This window comes from Porites lutea, chromosome 8 (genome assembly GCF_958299795.1).
Source record: "Porites lutea chromosome 8, jaPorLute2.1, whole genome shotgun sequence".
NCBI classification, from domain to species: domain Eukaryota; kingdom Metazoa; phylum Cnidaria; class Anthozoa; order Scleractinia; family Poritidae; genus Porites; species Porites lutea.
This window is the reverse complement of record NC_133208.1, coordinates 2,736,156-2,753,954: the sequence shown is the minus strand read 5'-3', so window position 1 is coordinate 2,753,954 and position 17,799 is coordinate 2,736,156. Positions and strand designations below refer to the sequence as shown.

The following is a 17,799-nucleotide window of genomic DNA, read 5'->3' as shown; positions in this document are numbered from 1 at the left end:
TTCCATTTGATGTGTCCAGGATGCTTACTTCAAAATCTCTCCCCACACACGCTACACAGCGGTCTGAAAATGGCATTATATCCCTAACCTCCCTTAAATTAGGCCAACTTCGGACTTGTTGTGAGAACTCAAAATTCCATAGCTGAACATCCTCGTCAGTTTCACGTTGTTTCAAAATGATACCTTCCGACACAGGGACAAGAAAAATTCCATTTGTGCTTATCACTTTCTCTACTTTACGCTCGCCACTCGACACATCCAAGGATAGCACCCGAAAGCCTTCAGGCCCTACAATGGTACTATAAATGGTCTTCCCATCTAAAGCGAAGGCAATGTGACGAAAATCCGAATACGAAGAAAGACGCCAAATGGCCTTCCAATCTTCTTGATTATCACAGTTCAGCATTGTAATATTCTTGTTGTCTAAAAGTACCCTTAATACACTTCGTTTGTTTAATACAAATGCAAATCCCGTCAACTTCTTAGGGAACAAGTGCGCTAAACGACTGAAAAACACAGGATCTCCCAACAAGAATCCACCTTTGCTAGGTAATTCGTAATCTCGAGGATCATGCCATGGATAATCCCATAAACGGTTCAAGGAAAGTGTGTCAAAAGGCAACTTAACGACGTTTATACGACAACTGTGGGTTGGGAGCTCACCTATTACCAGCACGTCGTTGTGTTTCTCTTCACTTTCTCGAAATGACCAAGACCAACAAAAAAGGGATTGACTGTCAGGGGTAAACTTTATCATTCCACAAGGTTTATAGGTGGTGACTTCTGCGAGAGTGATGTCTAAGCAGTTCAATGCGTCAACCAAACATACCAGTCCCGAAAAATGGGAAATTGCCAGAAGCGTTCCATCTGGAGACCAAGCAAAAGACAAAACACGTTCATTTCTGATGGTTCGAGTGATCTCTTGGCCATTTTTTAGATTCCACATGACAAGGCATTTAGCATCGCCAGGGCAATCGGTGATAATTTTGCTCTTGTCCCCATGAACTGAACAAACAGAAAATCTGCAGTTGCTTCTAGGAAACAGAGGTTGGAGGTTTCCTTCAAACGAGTAAGCGTGACTAAGGATTCCAGGAAGAACAATGGGCTCAGTAGGGTGAAAAACAACAGAGCGATAACATGAGTATACATTTGAGTTTGGCACCACTCGAAAGAGGCGCCATTTCTTGACCGCGACCCGCCGTACCCACCTTTGCTCACCAGTTTTGAGTGACCAAAGGTAAATCATCCCATCAGTACATTCGCAAACCATGAACTCCTGCCTCGGTGAAATATCAAAACAAGCAACCGTGGAGTTACAGAGAAACTCAGCCTGGGTCTTTTTCGACTCCTTCTTCACAGCTTCCTTATGAAGGTACTCCATGTATGGTATTTCACGATTCTGTAAAACTTTCGTCGCTTCACCAGCAAAGACGTCCCCTCCCTCGTTCACCATCACTTGAAATATTGTACTAGGATGCGTCGAAAGTCTTCTATGATACTTTCTCAAGAGAGAAAACAACGTGCTAAGGGCCCATTGACTTTCATCGCTCAACGACTTAAAAGCTTCTCGTTTTTGAACAGAGATAATGTCTTCAGAAGTAACCGTGTTGTGTACACAAAGCTTTGCATGCACAATGTCTAAGTCGGTAACATAGTTGTTAATGATTTCTTGAAACCTGCTGGACGCTTTTGTGTTCTCTTCCAACTCAAGCATATGACTAACACCATACTGAAGAGCGTACTTGGCAGCGTCATTGAAATCCGTGCCGAGAACACTTTTCCCTTTGACATCATCAAGTTCATCAACACACAGCTGAGAAAGAGCACGGTGGCCCTGGTCTTCGTTCACATAAAATTTGTGTTGCACGCCGTACATGTCGGGAGCTCCATCGGTCAACCAGTCCTTAACTGATTTGTGAAAGAAGTGAATGCAGCCATCTTGAACAGGTAAAAGGGTTGAGATACATTCGATAGCCTCTCTAACTTTCCGGTGACCAGCTGGAGACTTACAGTCCGAAAGCAACAACTTAGAAACAAAGTCTAGGGGAAGTTGTTCTTTTGCTGCTGCAAGAGCACTTAGAAAATTCAAAAACAGTTCTTCACTGATTGTCAATTCTTTTTCCAAACGCTCAAAATAGGACTGATAAACAGACGATACACCTGAAGGTAAGGGTCTTCCTAACTCCTCAGGCGTAAGAAGTGAAACGTTTTTCTTGATAAAATCGGCCATCAAATAAGCATATAAAAAATGCCCTGCAGCCTTTCGGACCAGTGCATCGATAACAACTTCTTCAGAGCCTGATTGAATGACGCTGCACAGCTGTCTTTCAAGAAAGAGTCCGATGTCTTGTACATTTTCTTCATCATCTTGCTCCAGGAGAACAGGGTTGAACTTTTTAAGACGGTCTGCGATATTTATTTCCGGTCGAGTTGTAACACAAAATCGGATCCAACCAGGAAGTGTACTAAAGTGATTAGCTATGACATCAAGCAGCTCATTGCGACCTTTGTATTCACTTTCATCCAGGCCATCAATCACCATGAGCAAGCTTCTTCCCGGGTCATCCACATTTCTTAAAGGCTCCTTGAACAGCAATTCAAAGAGCTCTCCAACCTCTAGGTTGTTGATGTCTTCACCCAAGTTTCTTGACAGTGCTTTTACAAGTTCTCTTTTATACTGTGGCAAAAGCTCACTCAGCTGATAAGCTAACGATTGAAGCATTATATTAGGATTTCTGTCACGCGCCTTGTTGTGTTGACAAAAGTGACTTCCCGACAGTCGACCAGCATTTCGCATTCGTTGACAAACGACAGCGGAAATAACTGATTTGCCCATTCCTGCATCTCCACTGATTACCATCACACGGTTTTTAGAAGTACGGTCGTCTAGCCACAACTTCATCTTCTCAAAGATGCGCAAGCGCGTTCCCTCCTGGTATTTCCCAGAGTGATACTGTATGACTCTCTCTGTATTAACTTTTGCCAGTTTTCTTAGCAGTGCTTCGTCTTCCTTACCTTTATCACTTCTTTCTTTAGCGTCTGCAGCTACATTCTTTATCTGCTGCTGCGTTTCTTGTTGAGTTCTCAAAACTTCCTCTACAGACCGCTGTAGACCTTCAGCTACCTGGTGTGTATCTTCAAGAGTTTTGTGGTCCACTTGCTGCAATTTGCCAGCCTCCATTTGGTTCTGCTCTGCTAGAAGAACTCTTTGGTTTGTGTCTTGAGCTACCTGGTGTGTATCTTCAAGAGTTTTGTGGTCCACTTGCTGCAATTTGCTAGCCTCCATTTGGTTCTGTTCTACTAGAAGAACTCTTTGGTTTGTATCTTGAAGAGTCTTCTGTGCTTTGACTTGGTTTTCATAAATTGCTTTAAACCTCCTGTTGGAATCTTCCTCTGAGTTGGCCCATTTCTTTAAAATTTCAAAATAATATTTCTCCTCGCAATCCTCCAGTCTCAACTTTTCTATGTCTGATGAAGGCAGACCAAGAGAACAAAGAATACCTTCAAGTTTTTTCCACAGATCAAGAAATTCCTTTTCTTTAAAACGTGTGTCAGATCGATGAAGCAGCTTATTACGAAAAAGCCTTAAACGAACTAGTTTTGCTGAAAGGGATCGGTCCTTTTCTTGTGGCATGTTGGACCAGCCTGTGCGAGGGGGGTGTAACTCACAAAAATTTGTGAGAATAAGAATAATTAGACTGATGTCAAATTTTTCAGGGTCTGGGTCACTTCCGTCTGTTGGGCAAAGTTGGTTCAATTGATCACTGTTTAAAATCTTGCTTTCTACCAGTTCTTGGATTTTATCCAGCTTTGTTTTAAGGAAGTTGACCAGCTTGGAAGGGAAAGGTGTAAATTGCTTTTCCAGTTGAATCTTTACAGCTTTTGTTCCACCGTCAACAAGAAGTCTATATAATTTGCCTACATTTGTTGTCGTAGTAGAAGTAGAGCTGGCTGAAAATGATGATTTTTCTGCCATGTTAGAAGAGGCGATAAGCTTATTCAGGATTTAATCCATCAACAGCGGCACTAGAGCACGAAAATGAAAGACAGTAAAAACAATATATATATATATATATATATATATACACCCGTTTTCAAAAAGGTTTTCATATAGAGAGATATATAGATAGATATATACTTTTGTTTTCTTGCACGTGCGCCCGTGTGCATTTACACTTGTTATTGTCCAAGTTGTGAAAAAACTTGGTTTAACGATAAGTTTTCTTTTCGTCAGGTTCTTTGTTCCAATTTGTCAATTAAAAAAAATAATGCACGAATATTGTCTGCAATTCTCTTGATTTGCATTCTCTTGAAAATTAAAGAATGAGGAATTCGGTCACTTGTAGGTCATATAATTGTTGTCGTTACAGGATAAGGGGAAAAACGCAGATGAAATGAAAAAAAAAATGTGTTTTCGAAACCGCTGAGAAGGAAGATGTGACGGTGGATATCCATATTGGATATGTGGGAAGGAGCAACAATATTATAGCAATTGATTAAAACGGACCAAGACGTTAACTAGGTTCATAGAAGTAGATTTTATCATAACCATGATGAGCAGGTCATATATATTTATGTCTCACCTTTTTTCGTGTAAAATCGCGGCCCGTAAGGCAACGTCTCATTGGAGACAGAATAAACTTTCGGCCACAAATGCTTTCAAGTTAGTTTACAGTTTCTCTTAAGCACGCCCCTGGACAGCGCATTTTTTAATACACTCCATCAATAAAAATGCTTCGTCACTTACTACAGATGCCATGGCATTTGGCCTACCAATTTGGTGACGCCGTATAACTCGCGGATCGGCTGCTTCGCGGGATATTTTCCTCATTCCCAAAATCAGCTATGTAATTCGCCATTGCAAGTTTGTATCGCAGGGGGGCATGTATTTTTCTAAAAAAAAAAAAAAAATCAAAACGACATTTCAAATTGGAACAAAAACCCCGACGACGAAAAAATTTATCGTTGAACCGAGTTTTTCACAAGTTGGACAATAACAAGTGAAAAATACACACGGGCGCACGTGCAAGAGAACAAAAGTATATATCTATCTATATATCTCTCTGTATGAAAACCTTTTTGAAAACGGGTGTATATATATATATATATATATATATAGTTTGTACAAAGGAGAATGGACTACATATGTTGATTTGAATCCTTTATTGACCCATATATATATATATATATATATATATGCCCCTTCCCTCATAGAATAAAGTACTCATTTGGTTTTAGTCAGTAATCCAAAGTCGCAAAAGAAATGACATACCTACCCGGTATGACTAAAATATTTAGCCCCCCCAATTTTGTACACAATGCGGATGAATATGTTAAATGTAAATCCACAATAAAAAGACCACAACAACAAAAAAGAAAGAGAATACTACATAAAACAAAAAAATGGACAAAACATCCTCAAGATTTTCAAAGATAATGATGACGATGTGTGTAATAAGGATTGTAAATTTGTAAATATGCCACCATGAATAAAAAAACCAGCACCCCAGCTGAACTGAACAAAATTCAAGGTTTCGAAACAAATGTTGAGCATGAGCACAGAATCTTTTTGTCTCACAAAGTTAGTCCAGAGGAGTACATTGTTTGCCTGCCTAACACTGCACCCTGTTTGCCTAACACTTTAGCACTCTTACGATAAGAGGTACATGTAACACCCACTTAACCAACTTGGCCACTACACCCTTACCCGAGTGGCTAACCATACACTTGCACAACTTGAAATGTAGTGCAATTTTTGTCATTTGCTTTAAACATTCGAAATTCTTCCACCAAGTTCTCATTAATAGCCACTTTTCTCTTCAAAGTTACAACCCCAGAAAAAACTCTCAAGACATTTCTAGGTATTTTCTAATAACACGCCACACTACCATCACTCCAAACCCCTCACCACCCAAGTTCAACACAGTTTTGGTCTGATTAATAGCCATAAACATGAAGTCAGTTTTTCCGGGGTTACTACAAACAACATTTGAAGAGGGGAGGGGGAAATGGTCATTCAATTGGTGATGGTAAGCATTCTTGTCAGGTTAGGTGCAAAAAATACGCATTTTTGTGAAGTGACGTCTCAACAGACTTTGTCCGAGCTTGAAGCTCGTTTTACCTCGCCCCCTCAATTTAGTGTACACCACCGTCTTTTTACTCAGTGAAGGCCAACAAAGAGCATTAAATTTCACCCCATCCACTTGGGCAGAAAAAAGGGGGAAGGAAAGTGGGATAGCACAGAGGCAAGTTATAACTCATTATATTTAACATTATAGTAATGATAAGAATCTCATACCATATTATTTTTCTTTAAGCATGCAACCATGTTTTGCACAAGCAAAATGTTATCCACTTTTGCACATCTGCAGCTATAGTAACCTACCAGGCAAGTATTGGTCACTGATCCTCCACCCAAAGTAAGATTCAGAACATAATATCCCTCTTTGTAATATCTATAATCTCTAAAAAATATAATTATTATGTGTAAACAGTATTGCTTTACAAGAGGAATTTCAAGTCTGACCAAGACAGAATCATGTGACAGAGAGGAAATCTTACCTGGTGTTGGCTGGGATATATGAATTTCACCAAAGCTATTTTTAGAGGTTGTAATTAAGCAGAAGTCTAATTCCTGAGATGTACAGACATTTTAATCAATTGTTTGAAATGTCATAAAGTCCACTGCAACTGCCTCAAAGCAAACTTTTGAGAATATTGTATTGGTGACTGTTACATTCCTTCTTGACAACACTGAAAAAAAATTTGGGGACTTCTTCAGAAAATAGTTTCTGAATTATTTTGAGCATTTAATTGGCCTAAAAATAACTTTGGTGAAATTCACACATCCAGGCCTCATGCTAGGGCTAGACTGGGCGTTTCCCTCTCTGTCCCATAATGTTATCTCTTAGTCTAACTATTTTACGTGTACATCTTTGCATCTATAAGAAAGGCAGGAAACATTATTAGACATTTTATTTTCCAACAGGCATATTTCAGGCAGCTACGTTACATGCACACGTACTTTCAAATTTTAAGCACTGTGTTAATCACAGGCCTTCTGACAGGGTGCGCGGGTGCGGGGAGACCACATAAAGGGTGCCGCAAAATCCCACACAATTCTGAAAATTCCGCACAATTCTGGTCAACTGATCAGTGATGTGTTTAGTGTTTCTATAAATACACGTTTTCCTGTTCATAACCAAGATTTTCAGAACCCTTAGTCGCAAGTGCTTTTTAGGCCATAATTCCTTTCCAAAAATACCTTGTTTTCTCTTTCACAGAACAGCTTTGATGAACAGTCATGAAAAGCAACTACAAGATGTTCTTTGTAGGTCAGTTCTTTTTCATTTGCGGGATCGATTGTGACAACTGTACGCAAAATGACCCAAAATTATCTGGTCATAGCTTTGGGGAGAAAAGACACCGGAAGTCTTTGGTACTTAAACAGAATTTACGTATATATGAGCAGCAGCCAGATGATAAAAGTAAAATCAATGTGTCGCATAATAATATAGTTCATTTGTTAATTATCTCAGATAAAAAACTGAAATAAGAAAGGAAATAAAAGTGATTACAACAAAATCTAAATACACTGACGTTTAAGTGACGTAGATTACACAGCCATACATAACATTCCTAAAGGGTTTGCAATGCATTGAAGGGCAATTTGCAAAAACACTCATTTTCTGGGTATTGCGGTGGCTGAAAGTCAAATACACCAGTCAATTGAAACCACGGCCCCCCGAACCCTGGGACATAGCGAGGGAGTAACGGGGACACAGCCATGGAATTACACTTTTGTAACGCTCCATTTTCCCGCGAGGACAAGTACAGGGACAGTAACGATTTGTGAAATTGGCGATGATTTTTTGCAGGGCTGTAAAAATTTGTTTCTTCTTGCATCAAAAATTCTGTCTTTTCTTTCTCTGGCTGCATACATGTATTGGTAAATAGGTTAAAACCCCTAATAGGTGCAATGTGTACCCATCTCATTCAGGGCTGTCAACCCCCCAGGTCGTCAAATATTGAGAATAGGCCATTTGCACAAAGAGGTCATGTGACATCATTTTTACGAAAATGAAAGTTATATGATTTTGCCGTCCAAAAACGATTAGTAGGTCATATCTTAAACAAAAAAATAGTCATTTAGTTCTTCAAACCTGCACCATTTTCTTAAAATGAGGATGTTCGTAGCTGGTCACGTGACCAAATTTGATTTTTAAAAATATGAGTTGTTGAAAAGATGACATGATAACATTTACAGCTAGCCTGTGAAAACATTCGTTTCTCCTTGCTCTCCGCCGCTGGAGACGTTTCGCGCGAAGGAACATCTGCAACTCAGCGACAGAAATTCCATACTGATGACGTAAAATATGTCCAGAATCCGGTCAGAAGCCCTGATTGGTCGACGGAGTAGTTACATTGTTTCAGCTATTGTTTATGACTGACTGACAAAAGACAAAAGGCCACAAAGGTCAAATGTAAACGTGATGAATCTCTAACAAAACAGTCAATATTTGTGGAATATAGTCTTCTCTACAACAAGCATTTGAGTTTTGCTGGAGCTCGTTCGCAGATGAACACATCACTTTACCAAAATTGATCAGGAGAAACCTAAAATTGAATAAATTTACATTTGGAAGCCCACGACTACCGGATTTATTAAGTAAACATTGATTTGCGTAATCAGTATGGAATTTCTGTCGCTGAGTCGCAGATGTTCCTCCGCGCAAAACGTCCCCAGCGGCGAAGAGCAAGGAGAAACGGATGTTTTCACAGGCTACGTTTACAGCACATTTGAGCGTAACTATCAAACATTTAACAAGATACAAGCAAAAAGTTGTTTTGGCCATTATGTTGGAGGGCAAAAGTATGCCCTCCAACAAGGCAGCCAATACAATTCATACTACTTTGTTGAAAAATCGAAGTGCCATAAAATATCTCCCTTAAATGCGTTTCCTCTCAAATTTCAGGTGTAAAACAATTTTTATGTGCTCTGTCAATTTTTGTCATCAAAAGGATTCCAAGTCATTGCTGGTCACATGACCTCTTAGTGCAAGTGGCCTATTGATAGGGAAGGGATGATAGATGACGTCATAACGCAAAGGCACATGACGTCATTCGCGCAAAAAATACTCTGACTCCGATCGTCCCAAATATTTGCGATGACACAAAATGCGCAAAAAAGATGTTGTTGGCATTGTAACATTTGACCTGATTATTTACTTCCCACCAATCACATTATTAGGGCCATTTATACGAGGAAAAATAACACGCACTGCTCATTATTATTTGGTACATCAATTTAAAATAATTTGTTTTTATCTTTGACACACTGTGAAAGAGAGGGTAACAATTCAAAATGATGAAGGAAATTAATGTGACGCTCACAAAGATAAAAATGCTGAGACAACAGAAACAAAGATAAAAGCGTAATCACAGGGCGCCCACACACAGTCTGTTTGTGTAACCGATTAAATTGTAATTTTTTTATAAAATGTACTGGATTATATTTATCGTTTGCTTCATCTGTAGCAGTATATTGTTAAATATGTGCATGGATAAATGCTAAATAAACATTGTGTTGCCTTACTTACGGTAAATTGTTGTCCTTTTAGCCTCAGTTAATAAACAGCGAACTCAAAATCCTTCAAAATGGTTCAAAACACCACTTTTGAGGCAAAGGAACGACAATTTTCCTTAGGTAAGGTACCACAACGTCTAATTAGCATTGACCCAAGCACATATTTAACGATATACACCGTATTCACAAATGGCGGACACGCGGGAAAAAACTGGTGCCTAGTCATGAAAGCGAGGCGTTGGAGGATAAACAAAAATTTCAAATGAAGACTTTCAGTGAACTTCCAGAGTGTTTAGCACGGATTCCACCTAAAATAACTTTGTACGGACTTCTTTTTAAATACAGTTACGTGGGATGTCTTCTGCTTTTAATGTTTAGTAATGACTTGCTGTTTGCAATCAAAAGGGACGCGTATATCTGCAAGGAAACAGGATGATTTTGTAGGTTTTCGAGTCGGTTTCCGAAGCATCAGAAGCTCGACAGGTTTGACGATGACTGGAGAAAAGCGGCAAACATGTTGGCCCAAACTTCACATTGAAACCGAGTACGAAAGCCAGCTCACTGTAATTCGGTGAAACAGAAATATAAACAAATCTTGGTGGCAAGAAAAAAGAAATAAGCGACAGATACATGGCCTACTTGTTAACGCAAGAGACGTCTGCCGTTGAACAAAACAGTTCAAGTCGAGATGGAAAAAAGGAAGACAGGAAAGAAGAGGTGACTGAGGTTTCGATGAAGTTATGTTTGATTTTTGTTTGCCAGGACGTTATTCTCTGGTCTTTATCAACGAAGGACATCAATTATAACTATTTTTTTTATTATAAATGCAGGAGCGATCGAGTGGAGTACGCTCAAAATTTCAACTTGTTACTCGGCAGACTCGGTAAGCCAGACACATCATTTCAGCGAGTAATTTCGTATTTCTTATCGTTGGCTGTTAAGAGTTTTAACTTTATGTTCCATTATATTTTAAAGTTGAAGAATACATAAATAAATAAAATGATGGTCTTCTTAAACGGATCCAGACTCGAATTTAATTATTCGAAACAGAAGCTTGCCATGTTCAGTCCTGACACAAACATTGCCTTAAAAGTTTAACCTAGTAAAATGTAAGCTTTATACCACTTTTTTTTACCAAGAGCTCTCTGAGATAATGCCCTAAAGGAGACCAGGCAAATAGCAAGCCATAAGATTCACACACTACAGCTTCTAATTTTGATAAAATTATTTTTAATTATTTCGCAATGACAACGAAATCATGAGATTTTTGATAAGCTCTGCCAACGTACCTCTAACAATTCGCTCCAAAGGGACGGAATTAATATGATCCAAAGGAAGTTGTAAATACAGACATACATATATACATAGATATGTATAAGATGTCACTAACATGAATGAATGAGCCTCGTGAATGAATCTTTCACCCGCTCTCAGCTTGACCTGTTTTCAGTGGCCATATATCCGTCGCTTATTTCTCTTTTTCTCGCCACCAATATCTGTTTTTATTTCTGTTTTACAGAATTGTAGTGATCTGGCTTTCGTATTCGGTTACAGTGTGAAGCTGGGCCAACATGTTTGCCGCTTTTCTCAAGCCATCGCCCACTTGTCGTGTCCTGCTTCTGATGCTTCGGAAACCTACAAAATCATCCTGTTTCCTTGCAGATATACTCGTCCCCTTTGATTGCAAACAGCAAATCATTACTAAACATTAAAAGCAGAAGACATCCCACGTAACTGTATTTAAAAAGAAGTCCGTACAAAGTTATTTTAGGTGGAATCCGTGCTAAACACTCTGGAAGTTCACTGAAAGTCTTCATTTGAAATTTTTGTTTATCCTCCAACGCCTCGCTTTCATGACTAGGCACCAGTTTTTTCCCGCGTGTCCGCCATTTGTGAATACGGTGTATACTGCTACATATGCAGTTTGATGAAGCAAACGGTAAATCCAGTCCATTTACTATAAAATTACAATGCAATTGGTTGCACAAACAGACTGTGTGAGCTCCCTGTGGTTTAATCTATTCTAAAATGGAAACTTTGCTCGTAGTACTTTCCCTAAGCGTACAAATTAACTAGAATTTGAGAAGGAGAAGTCAATCTTTGGCGAAGATATAATACCCTGGGAATTTCCGTTCGCGCGATCGGTTTAGTAAAGATTGCAAGTGACGTCATGGCGGCCGTGATGGTGCTTTAAAATAGTACAAGCGGCATTCTCTCCGCTGCTCTAAACTCTATTTTCATGCAAATTCTGCTAAAAACCATTGTATTGTATTGAACACTAACATGAATGCCTTGCCATGCAGACAGAAATCAAGAATATGAACAGATAATATGGATAGATTTGGAATAAATAAGCTTAAAGAAGTGCAGAAATCTTACCCTTGCCAGAGATCACTAGCCTGTAGTCTTGCAGAGTCTTTCAGTTTCTTCAAAGGTCGGGTTCATCCACAGGACAATCAAAGACAAAGGATGGACAGAAAATGTTAAATAGCTTTAATGCTTCACTCCAAATGAAACAAAGCCACCCCCTCCCCACCCCCGTTCAACACAGTTTCTTGTCTAACAGCTAACATGTATTCAGTTTTTCTGGTGTTACTACAAACAACATTGGAAGAGGGGAGGGAGAAATGGTCATTCAATTGGTGATGGTCAGGTTAGGTGCAAAAAATACGCATTTTTATCAAGTGACATCTCAACAGACTTTGTCCGAGCTTAGGGCTCTTTTTACCTCGCCTACTCCATTTAATGTACACCACAGTCTTTTTACCCAGTGAAAGCCAACAAAGAGCAAAAAATTTCACTCCATCCACTTTGGCAAAAAAAACAGCAGGGAGGGAAAGTGGGATAGCTCAGAGGCATGTTATAACTCGGTTGTATTTAACATTCTAGTAATGATAATTAAGAATCTAATCCCATATTTTTCTTTAAGCATGCACTTTTGTACATCAGCTATAGTAACTTACCAGGCAAGTATTGGTCACTGATACTCCACCCGAAGTAAGATTCAGAACATAATATCCCTCTTTGTAATCTCTAAAAAATATATTATGGTGTAAACAGTATTGCTTTACAAGAGGAATTTTGAGTGAGACCAATTAAGAGAGAATCAAGTGACAGAGAGGAAATCTTACCTGGTGTTGGCTTGGATACAATGTATCTTATAAACAAAAAAAATAGTGATTTACTTTTTCAAACCTGCACCAGTTTCTTAAAACTAATACACTTAAACTTGAAGGAAATTGTTGAAAAGATGATGTGATAACGTTTACAGCACATCGGAGCATAACTATCAAACATGGTACAGTGAAACTTGTATTAAGTGGTCACCCTCGGGGAATGCTGTAGTGTCCACTTAATACAGGGTGTCCGCCTAATACAGGTTTGAATAGATAACATCATATGAGGTGTCAAATTAGCCTCCCCGCAGACGTCCTTTGGGGTTCGTTTGTCACGCATTCATTTCTCCCCCACGGACGTCTGCTAAACACAGCTGACATTTACGTTCTGGATTGTTTGAATAAGCCAATAAGTGGTTAGTTATTGTGTTATCAGCCAATCACGGGCTGTGATATAAGTGAAATTCCCTGCTAGCAGAGGTCTCTCACGACGAGGCAAAAATGAGAGAAAGGAATACGAATTACTTTTTGCTTTTTCAGAGGAATATTTATTCCACGCCTATGCATGGATGAGACTGAAGAAAGTTACAAGAAGCGATTTTTTTTGTTTTCTTTGCAGCTGTAATTTAGGAAAGGACCAAGTTCGTGTGTTTAGAAAAAGCGCAGTTGACATCGCAAGGCTCATTAAACGTGCTCTGGACGTTGACGTATCTTTGTATTCTTCAAGCGAATTATTTACTTGAACAGCTATCTTCTACCTGAGACGACTCGAACATTTTGAAAAAATCACAGAAATGATGCAATAGAGCTGTAGTCAGCTGTATAGTTTTTTCGGAAGTTGTTGTAAGTATAAAATAATCTGCTTTTCTTTGAAAGACTCCAGACAACAGTCTCCCACACTAGCACGGAGTGGTTATCAGTGTGGTCGAAAACAATAATTACTATTAACTCTGTATATATTCGAAGTATTAAGAAAAGAGAACTTGTAAACGTGTATAGGGAAGATTAACAAAGCATTCTTCGAAAACAAAGGCCGTTTCCTTTTTTGCGAAATGTAATTCAACCAAGGTCATGGGTCGCAGACCAAGGACCAACTACGCGAAATTTGGTTATATTTTTTCAAGAGTCGGTAAAACAAAAAATTCGAAGTCTACAGCAATGTGCTTCCAAAGGCAGAAAAAAGTTTATCTGAAAACTTGTTCTGCAAAAAGGCACGTCTTTCTGTTACGTTTTATTTATTCACAAGCTAAGTAAACATGACTATGGTGCCGCCGAAGTCCAAACTTCAAGCTAAAACGACAAATTAACCTACCTGTCAACAAACTTTAATCTCGCTCCTTCAAAGAAAGAAAGAATGCTTATAATCAGTAAATCATGAATCTTTCATTGTTCATTGTATTTTATTTCTCGACAAAATATTTAATCATGCTCGGGAAAGTCGCAGACCAAGGACCACATACTAACTGCACAAGTCACTCGCTAACATTTCCTCCACCGATCGATCTTCAACCAAGCTTCTGGGCTTCCGTAAACAACAGAGAAAGTCCCTCTCTCGACAACCCTCATATTCTCTTTGCTAACATCACTGAGCATTACAGCAGGAATACCAATATTTTCCAGCTTTGTAGCTTGATCTTTCAAGATTTACCAGCGGCGAAACAACAACAACGATAATGTCCAGTAGTTCCACGCACTGTGTCGCAAACAAGCAGCAAAGCTTGATAGATAAGGGATTTGCCAAATCCTGTCGGCAAACTTATGAACTCATTGGTCTTCGCTATAAAGTTTGCTGGATAGCTTCTCTCTGATACTTGTTTAACTCTGTATTAATTACAAATTTCTCGCACACCTGATCAAAAGCCTCACTGATCTTGCCAATCTTAAGAATCGGCTCAGGTTACATTTTACAAAAATCCGTAAACGGCCTGTGATTGGTGAACGTAAATGTCGGCTGTGTTTAGCAGACGTCCGTGGGGGAGAAATGAATGCGTGACAAACGAACCCCAAAGGACGTCTGCCGGGAGGCTAGTGTCAAATGCCATTCAAATGAACAGTGGAAACGTTTAGAATACTCCCAGAGACTATGACGATATACATTTGCATTAATTTCTTTACTAAAGGGTACTAACTGATGATAGTACCATAAACATAGATTGCAACTCAAATTTGAAGGACTCAGATGAGTGAAACAAGCTCTAACCAACAAAACGAAATAGAAAACAACACTGTACTGTGAAACTAATCAAACGTTTTTTAACTCATTCGCCCCTGACCCGCCTGTAACCGCTTGTGCGGATCCACGTCCTTTCTACCGTTTGTGACGTCATCAGTTTTAACAGTCAAGGACAACTTTGTCCACTAACTTGTGCAGAGTGAAGAGATCTTTCAAACCATACCAGAATGAGCACAATTCAGTCAAGGACACGGGAGAAAGAAGCAAAAAACCATGTGACATTGACCTGAAAATCTCCATGAAAATCTTGTTCCATTGCTCACCTACCTTTCCTTTCACCTAATCCTAGATCCTAAAAGCTTTCCTAAAAACTCTTCCCACCAAAACGAAGCCTACTTAATGCCCAGCAAGAGAAAAAAAAATGAGGCAAGAAAAGCAAAAAAAAGGGGAGGAGAGAAAGCGAAAAGTAAAAGTCAAGACTACTGTGTCACTTTTAAACCCAAAAACTATCTTTTGCTTTCTGCGCATGCCTGAACTTCGCAAGCTGATAATATTTTCAATCTGGATCTGAAGGCCGCAACGCGTATGACCTGTAAACCGGTTTGTGGTAAGTTTTACTCTTTACAGCACGACAGTGACCAGAAAACCATTCGACTAGCTTCAAAACGCGTTTTCCGGCAAAATCTCCAGGAGCAAATGGGTTAAAGTAAGTTAAAAAATATTAAAATTTGTGAGTGGCAATCTTTCGCATTTCCGGTGTCTGGCATGTTGGATGGTGGAATTTAATTAAAAGTGTTCGTTTAATACAGGTTGGCAACAATAGAAATGACCATTTCAGGTACTTTTTAGGTGTCCGCGTCCGCTTCATAGAGGTGTCCGCTTAATAATTAAAGGTTTCATTTAAAGTAAATAAGGGAAATAAATTTGGGGACTTCGGCTACTGTCCGCTTAATATGATGTCCGCTTAATACAGGTTTCACTGTACAAGCAAAAAGTTGTTTTGGCCATCATGTAGCCTGCGTGTCATGTTGAAGGGCAAAAGCATGCCCTCCAACATGATGGCCAATACAATTCATACTACTTTGTTGAAAAATCAAAGTGCCATAAAATATCTCCCTTAAATGCGTTTCCTCTCAAATTTCACTTGTAAGACAATTTGTATGCACTCTGTCAATTTTTGTCATCAACAGGATTCCAAGTCATTGTTTAAAGGAAGCATTGGTCACATGACCTCTTAGTGCTAGTGGCCTATTGATAGGGAAGGGATTATAGATGACGTCATAATGCAATGGTACATAACGGCATTTGTATAAAAAATACTCTTTGACTCTGATCGTCCCTAATACTTATGATGACACAAAACGCACAAAAAAGATGTTGTTGGCATTGTAACATTTGACCTAATTATTTTTTTCCCACCAATCACATTACTGTTTATATGACAATAACAATGGCATATCGGAGTGTATGAGGAAATGTTCGATGTTAACAGGAAAATAGCTCAAACAATGCAAAATATTTGAAATTTCATTGTTGGAAAGTTGATTCTTCTGAAGAAATGGCAAACTCAGGCAATTATGCGGGAGATACAGTCCACAAAGTCTCGTGGATTATACGAGAGAGTTGGCAGCACTGCTCATTATTATTTGGTATATAAATTAAAGACAAATTTGTTTGTATCTTTGACACATTGTGAAAGAGAGGGTAACAATTCAAAATGATGAAGGAAATTAATGCGACGTTCACAAAGATATAAACAATGTTGAGACAACAGAAGCAAAGATAAACATATAATCACAGGGCCCCCACACACAGTCTGTTTGTGTAACTGATTAAATTGTAATTTTATAGTAAATGTACTGGATTATATTTACCGTTTGCTTCATCTGTAGCAGCATATCATTAGATATGTACATGGATCAACGCTAAATAAACATTGTGTTGCCTTATACGTACGGTAAATTGTCATCCTTTTAGCCTCAGTAAACAGCGAACTCAAAATCCTTCAAAATGGCTCAAAACACCACTTTTGAGGCAAAAGAACGACAATCTACCTTAGGTAAGGTACCACATTGTCTAATTAGCATTGATCCTTGCACATATTTAACGATATACCGCTACATAATATGAAGTTTGATGAAGCAAATGGTAAATCCAGTCCTTGTAGAACCAGACATATGCAAAACCTATGCTCATGCTATTGATTTACTATGTTGGACTATGTTTCAGCTATGTTATGTTCACTACTGCCTATGTATTAACTATGTAACATACCACACAACATAGTCTAAAGGATAAAAAATCTGTGCTGAAACTATGTTTAGGCTATTTGAAAAGTACATAGCTTTTTAATACCTATGCAAATACTATTCAAAATCTTTTCATAGTCTTGACATAACTGTGTATTTACTATGCAATAGAAAGTTCTGCTTTTCCTTCCAATTTGCATCCTATGTATTCACGCACTAAGCATCAAAGTAAAATTAATAGCTTTTACATAGCATCTTGACGTTTACTTTTATTTCCAACAATATCCTTAGCTTTTACATAGTGCTATGTATATTCTATGCTATGTGAATGAAACATATTTGCAGCCTATATTTTTACTCTGACATTTTAATTCAGTTTTATCATGACATAAAGGCTGTATAGCCTTTACAAATTAAATGTATTTTTTCCTATGTCACTAATATGAAAAATAATGTAGTCTATGCATTTCCTATGTGCTGTTCCAACATAATATTAAAAATACTAGGCATGTTGATGGTACAGGTTAAATAGCGCTTACAAAAAGCACACATCAAATGTAAAAAAACTAAAAAAAAAAACTAAAAACTAAAAAGCTTAAAAATGATGTGCCATAATTTTTTTGCGCTTGCAGATAGTTTCTTAGTGAGAGGATTATAAATTTTTTGTTAAGCAAT

The 17,799-nt window shown here is 38.5% G+C and overlaps 1 protein-coding gene across 2 annotated transcripts in view; it reads left to right on the top strand.

Annotated features, from left to right (window-relative positions):
• The window catches only part of LOC140945964 (uncharacterized), a 285,160-nt gene that overhangs the window by 47,421 nt on the left and 219,940 nt on the right, over positions 1–17,799 (top strand). The gene's annotated exons all lie outside the window — the stretch shown is intronic.